This window comes from Dufourea novaeangliae, unplaced genomic scaffold (assembly GCF_001272555.1).
Source record: "Dufourea novaeangliae isolate 0120121106 unplaced genomic scaffold, ASM127255v1 scaffold25, whole genome shotgun sequence".
Lineage (NCBI taxonomy): Eukaryota > Metazoa > Arthropoda > Insecta > Hymenoptera > Halictidae > Dufourea > Dufourea novaeangliae.
Window position 1 is genome coordinate 1,678,019 of NW_015373901.1, and position 7,128 is coordinate 1,685,146.

Below are 7,128 nucleotides of genomic sequence, written 5' to 3' on the forward strand. Positions count from 1 at the left end.
GTGAAAGAAATTTTTCTTTGATTCTAAGACGTTCTCTACGAAGACTGGAATCTTCATAAATATTCACAGTCCATTAATCGTTACTCTCTAAAAACCGCATGTCACAGTAGAATACCCCATTAAGTTTGTGTCGTTAACGAGTCACAGAAGAAAACAGGAAGTTCAGTTCTCGTTAGAGACTATAGAGACTCTAGTGTGTGTATCGAACAATGGTATAACATAGCTGCAAATGTTCAACGATTACGTGCATAGGAAGACAAAACACGTGTGTGTATGTATACATGGAAGGGACCATGTACTCACGTTCCAGTTTTAAGGATGCGACCACGCTTCCGGGCTTTATTTCGTTATTGTATTCCCGTAGCCCGGAATCATTTCACCGAAAAACGGAGGATTTTGTTCCGGGCTACGTTTGAAAGTTTTAGCAAGCAATCTGGCCGGGTCTGTATGCTTTCCTATCGGGGGAAACTCCTAAGCTGGTTCCCATCCTCCCCTACCCAGTCCCGTTGTCTCGGGAATCTCGGATAAATTTTGCACGTGGACGTGTGCAGTCCGCAAGGCTCAAGTAGGTCGCGTACGGCCGACTTCAAGAACATTGCTCCTTTTACTCGTTCTTCACCGTCTCCTCGCGATCCTTTCGGTTCCCATCTTGGTGGCGTATTACGTAGGTCTATAAGGTGTAACAAAAAATATTGGAGGACCCGGAAATCGGAGACTCGTGAGGTGATTTGAAACAGGTTTTTCCTTGGCAAAAAATGTTATCTGAAGATTTGTTAACGAGATATTAACGAAAAACCCCGACCAATCAGAACGTGAGTCTGCCGGCCGAGTTCCCACAGTAACGTTAGTTATGCGCCGCGATTGGTAGTTAACGTTACCGCGGGAACTCGGCTGGCAGACTCACGTTCTGATTGGTCGGGGTTTTTCGTTAATATCTCGTTAACAAAGCCTCAGATAACATTTTTGTTAAGGAAAAACTTATTTTAAATCACCTCACGAGTCTCCCATTTCCTGGTCCTCCAACATTTTTGTTACACCCTGTATATATACATATATCTTCGTTCGCCCCTTTATTCCACCGTACCTCGGCGAGAGAGCCCGAGCTACGTGGGGATATATTTCATCGTTAAAGTGGGATATGCGGTGAGGGGGTGGGGTGGGGGTGGGAGCGCCGCGAGAGGACCCTGTGATCCGATGAAACACCTTCACCTTTGATTTAGGAAACTTGTTCAAACAGTTGAGCCAGTTTTCTGATCGAACGACAGAGAAAAGTTTTTCCCGTCAGGTGAAAAATACTGGCGGAGTTTCGAGTTCGGGGTATTCGCGCGCGGCTGAATCCCTCTGGAAATTTAGTCACCGACTTGAAACACGACTGTTCTTTTCTTTATGAGGGGCGTGGAGTGGGGGGAACGATGGTTTTTAAATGGTCGAGCCGTGTTTGTCACGGTCGTGGGAGGTCGAAGTACAGAGTGAATACTTTGGAGACGTCTGAGAGTTTTGAGGTGCATGGAACACTTGTGACTTCTGAGATCACTGAAACCTTCCAAACTTCCTGAATTCCCGAAGTATCTGAGATTCGAAGAAATCAAGGAACCTCTAGAAGCCTAGAATGTCTGAGAACCACGAGACTTATGAAATTGTAGAGATCTTGCGATATTTTTGATACATACAGGACATTCTAACAGTCTTATAATTCTGAGGATCACCTAATATTCTTAGCATTGTCTAGCAGGATATTATAAAATCGTTGAAATGACCGTGATCGTCTGGATACCCTTAGCACCCAGGGTACCTAGTACACCCTAACACCCTTAGAATTTTTGTGAAGCTCTAATATTTTTGATAATTTAAAAACCTCCTCTCCAATATCTGATGAATATAGATTCTCCAAGATCCCTTAAAGTGTGTGGTATTCCTAGGATTCCTTATTGTTAATATCTTTTGTATCCAGAAGGCATTATAATATACATATAGTACTGAGAGTGTGCTCTAAAATCTTCCATAGCCCCGACAACTCTAAGCAGACTGGTACCCAAGAAATTCCTCAGTCCTCCTAGAGTGTCTTAACACCTTCGGTATTCTTGGGACATTAACACTAACCGTACCGAACGCCGGTCAAATGACCGGTTTTAAATACGGTACAAATAGGTATGTAAAAGTCTCGGTACGGTTAGTGTTAACTAACATTCTCAGTGTCCTAAATTAATTGTTCATTGACGAGTCTCTTCTAACCCCGCCATTGAAATGCTATGGTAAGGCTCCGTCCAAGAAACGTTGTAAGAACAAAGTTTGTATGTCGTGTTCTTACGGGGTGAGGAGGGGGAATGATAAAATCACCGCGGAGGGTGGACGAACAGTTGTCGTCGTCGGTATTAAGAACAACCGCGGACTATCGGGCACAAGAGACAACAGACTATTCTGTGTGTTGCACCGTGCAGCCCCTCCTCCCCACAATGCCATAACGACAAAACGCTGGCAGATATTGCGCGTGGAAGGGGCGTGGGGTGTAGTAGTAGGTGCAGGTCCGGGTGAAAAGTAGTTTCAGACTGTCTACTCTGACAATGGAGCGCACCAAAGGGGAAGGAAAAAGCGGAACGCATGAAGAGCGTACCCGGAAAATAAAGGGAAGATACCGGAGGGAAAAAGAGTAGCAGAGGCGGAGAATTCAATGCCAAGGTTCGGCTGTCCGAAGTTTAAATCGATACTCGATATTTTTGGCTCGCGGACCGATACATACATACATATATACGGGGTGGACCGCAGCGAAACTTGGCTATTTTCAACGGGAACCATTGATGGATCGCGGATCTTTTATACGTGGTAGACTCTCAACGCAATAGATAAGTGTTTCGCATATTCGAGTCTCTTGTAATAAATATACTGAACGGGACAAAAGTATAGGATGATAAGAAAGACATAAACGTTGATCTTCAATCATTCTCGGGAATATATATTTTTATATACTGTATACGAACAGCCATATACTGGGTGACCCGTAAACCGTGTTTTTAGTATATTTACTGCAGTAGTTATGCTATATGCTACAGTAGTGGTTATGTTGTAAATTATTTGTCCAGCGTTTTAGTGTTTTAGGAAAATATTATTCTGATTTCTTTTAAAAAATCTAGATTTGTTAGAGAAGAATTCAGAAGATATTCTATTAGAATTCTAGATACTGTTCCAATTTACGAAGTTTTCCCCGAGACGAGGTGCATTATGTTACATTTTACGGTTAATAACCACGCTTTAATGGTATTTTACCGTCATTTTGCTTCTTTCTCTGAGCGTATTACGTTAGTAACATCCCCGTAGGAAGTGCTTTCGAAGATTACAATAATTTTCCTTGACAATTCACGGCCGATCGATGGCAGAAGGAGCACCCGGTCACGTACGAACGATTTCGTTCTTATCCCATCCTGCTCCTAGTTTTCTAGATCGTTTCACCTCAACACGTAAGCGACCATTCTATTTTCTATCGAAAATACATTCGTGCCGGGCATTGTACGTCGCATGGAATATACGTCTCCCCTGGCCGCGAAGTATTTGCCGATTCCGCCCACCGCCGTCTGATGTATCCGATTCACTGAAGGGAATCAATTGCGCCCGTGGAACTTTGAATACCATCGGGCGGGTACTGTATTTCAACGTTTCTCGGCGAATGCTTCCCCTCCCCCACCCCCTCTCCCTGGTTGATTGATTCGAATCTCGGATACTTGAGGATTCGTTTTCTTTTACGTCTGGAAATGATCACTTTTTTGTCTTATTGTAGGAATAGTTCGAAGGAACGCTCAGGATAATTCAGTTTTCACGTTACTATTTTAAAGGCCTATCTAAAACTGTATTTTCTGTCGAATCGTCTAAATCAGCCTATTCGATTCTTCGATATTGTCTGGGTTAGGTATTACGATGACCGTGCAATAACCAAAATATCTTAGGTGGTGCTACTATCTAATTGGCCAATTGATATGTATACATAAAAAGTTATATCAGTTACTTCTATGTAAGATTGGTATTCTTTTTTGTCTTGAATTCATGCGAACTGATATTAAGAAAATTAATTTTGTATTGTATATATTAAAATATGAAAAATAAAATAAATGCATACCTATTATCGGTTGCATTTCGGGATACAAAAGTAATCCCGAAAAGGAACATAAAAATTTGTTTAAAGATTAAAAATGTAATTTATACAAAATTTTTTGTTACATTTATATTATTACCTCGGTATTATATAAATGTGTTTTCTAAAAACCTATTATTCAAAATGAGTAACTTTATTATTCGTATATTAGATTTTTAAAATTACGAATTAAGTTGTTACCATATACTGTGCACTATAATGAATTCATACAGTTCTGATAAATGACGAAAATTCTCGTTGTTCCCTTTAAATATCGTTCTTTTTCAACGCACCGTTTGAAAAGTAACTATGGTAGGTACACTATAACGAATTTATACAGTTCTGATAAATGATTCTCGGTGGTCCCTTCGAATTTCCTAACGTGTATAACCCGTCGTCGAGCGAACCGCGAGATCAACTTTTATTGCGGTCAGAATCGTGTCCCGCGCCCCATAATCGTGCATCATCGTCGAATAATACGGATATATACGAGTGATCTGTAAATAACAAGGCGAAAGTTAAGCGCCGTACAAATTGCCTCCGCGACCGTGTTGCTCGGCCGGCTTTAGCCGCGGTGCAACCACTGTTCCGCCCGAACAAAGCGCTTCTCCTTCTCTACTGAAGAAGCTTTTTCCGGCCCCCGTGCTTTCTTTACCGCCCCGCCATTTCGACGGCTTAAGTTCTTCCGATGCGGGGCTCGCGCGACTTGCCTCGTAACAAGATATAATATTTATATCGCGACAAGAAATATCTCTTCTACCCACTGACCAATGGGCGTAGCCGGAGATGAAAGAGGGGGCACTTACCCCCTCTGGACGGAAAAAAGTGGCTTTTGCTCCACCTTACGAGCAAAAATTTAATTTTGCCCTGTCTCCCTTCCTAGAGTTACAAAACTTTTGCGTAATATTTAATATTGAAGTATAATTTGAAAAACGACCAACAGTCTCTATTAACAAAACGCATACATTTTCGACCATTTATGACTTTAAGTACGAAATAAAGTGTGTCTGCGATTGGTAGCTGATTGGTCGGGGTTTTTCGTTAATATCTCGTTAACAAAGACTCGGATAACATTTTTGCTAAGAAAAAGGTTATTTCAAATCATCCCAGGAACTTCTAAATTCCGGGTGTCGAAGCTATTTTGGGACAACCTATATAATTGATATGTAACAGTGCGGTCGGTAACTGCAAAGGATTAAATAGTGTTTCAGTAGAAAACTGAACGAACCTTTGGTGCCTCAACCCAATATGTCCCTTCGTGATCTATACACTTTCGCGGCGCTGTATTCATATTTCCGGTAGCGGGACGGGATGGGGAGGCACTCTTCAACCGTTGTTCGTGCCCAAGCATCATCGTGACGCCGCTGGGGTTACGCATTGCCACGGTGTGCCGGAGGTTACTTAATTTCGGTCGCGACTCATAGGAAGCTCGGTGATCCAATTATCGCGGTGTACCGCGAACCTGAAGCACTGGTGAGACGGGGGTTAGGGTGTACGAACCCTTTCCGCCGCCCTGTCGTTGTCGAAGGGGAAACCGATGCGGCGCCTGGGTGCGCGGTAACGATCCTCAAAAGTGGAACGGACGATGTCTCCGCCGTTAGACACCATGGGGAGGCCAGCCATGGATTCCATTTCGGTGACGGAATATCATTCTTCTCGGTCATTCCACGCAAAATCTATTACTTTTTAAAGAAAATTGTGGTTTTTCCGTTATAATGAGTGGTTGGACTTTCGGGGCTTAAAAGATATACTTTGTCAGTTATAGAGAGTTCTGAACATTTTCTATATTTCATACAGCATTACATTTTTACATATATGTAATGTATGATTTCTTATCGTGAAAGTATGCTCTTTATTTTAAAAGCGAAACGAAATGAAAGTATTGAACGAGATCATCAGGACACTACGAAGAAAGAAAATAGTCTAATTGTTTGAAAAGCACCATTTCTAAAACGTCCGAATTTAAATGTTTGTTTCCATTAAAACATCCGTCGAATATTATTAATATTCTTGTTTTCAGGATTAATATGTATTTAGGAAATAGTGTACATTCACTAGATATCGATAAGAGATCCGACTTTTTGGAATAATTGCACGGAAATCTTTAATCCAGATTATTCGGCGACGGGGTCGCCGGCGGCCCGGCCATAGGTCTGAGAACATTATCACGACCCGGGTGTCCTCGTGTCGTAGACGACGAAACGCATCCAGCACACATTCCTCGTAGTTGTCTTCCGTTGTCTGCTCCACGGTCGTTGGGAGTCGTCTGAGTAAATTCGAAAGTTTCGAACTAAAGCTGTTTCAATAACTAGGTACAACTCCGCGATGGCAGACTTTTGGCACGATGAGGTACGGGACGGTTGATGGGGATGAGGGTGGGAGTGGTTCCTACATATTCATGCCGGCCATTTCGAATAGAATATCTACGCGTCTCGCATAATATTCGGTGCCAGCGTATGAACATTGGACGTGAACCAACATCGACGCGTGTTGTCCCGCCTCAAATATGTACAATTGAAATGAACTCAGTTTACCGTCCTCCCCCCACCCCCCGTGCGTTCGGGTACCCAGGCGTCGTGTGTTCGCCCGTCTACTCGGTCTGTGTCCTCGTGTTGCACGCAAACCCCCATAAAATATTGAATCACCAACGTTGTCCACCACCTCCCCAATTCGCGTCATTTTTTCTTCTTATTCGGGTGTCGGTTCGCCGAGACAGTGTGTCCGATTATTGTGCATCATCAGAGACGATCGTGTCCGACAGAATGCTCCGTCATTTCTGAATTACACACTGTGTACACTTACGAGCAAATCTCGGCTTCCGGCAGGAAAAAAGGGACGTTACGGGAAATTCTCTTGCTCCGATAAATTCGTCCCTGAAACCGTTAAACTCTGTCACGTTACAGACTATCCGACGGTCGGGTCAATAATGACCCATTCGTAGGGTTGCGAGTGTTATATAGAGATGGTAAAGCGAATACACAAACGTTCCCTTAGTATCGATCAGACAT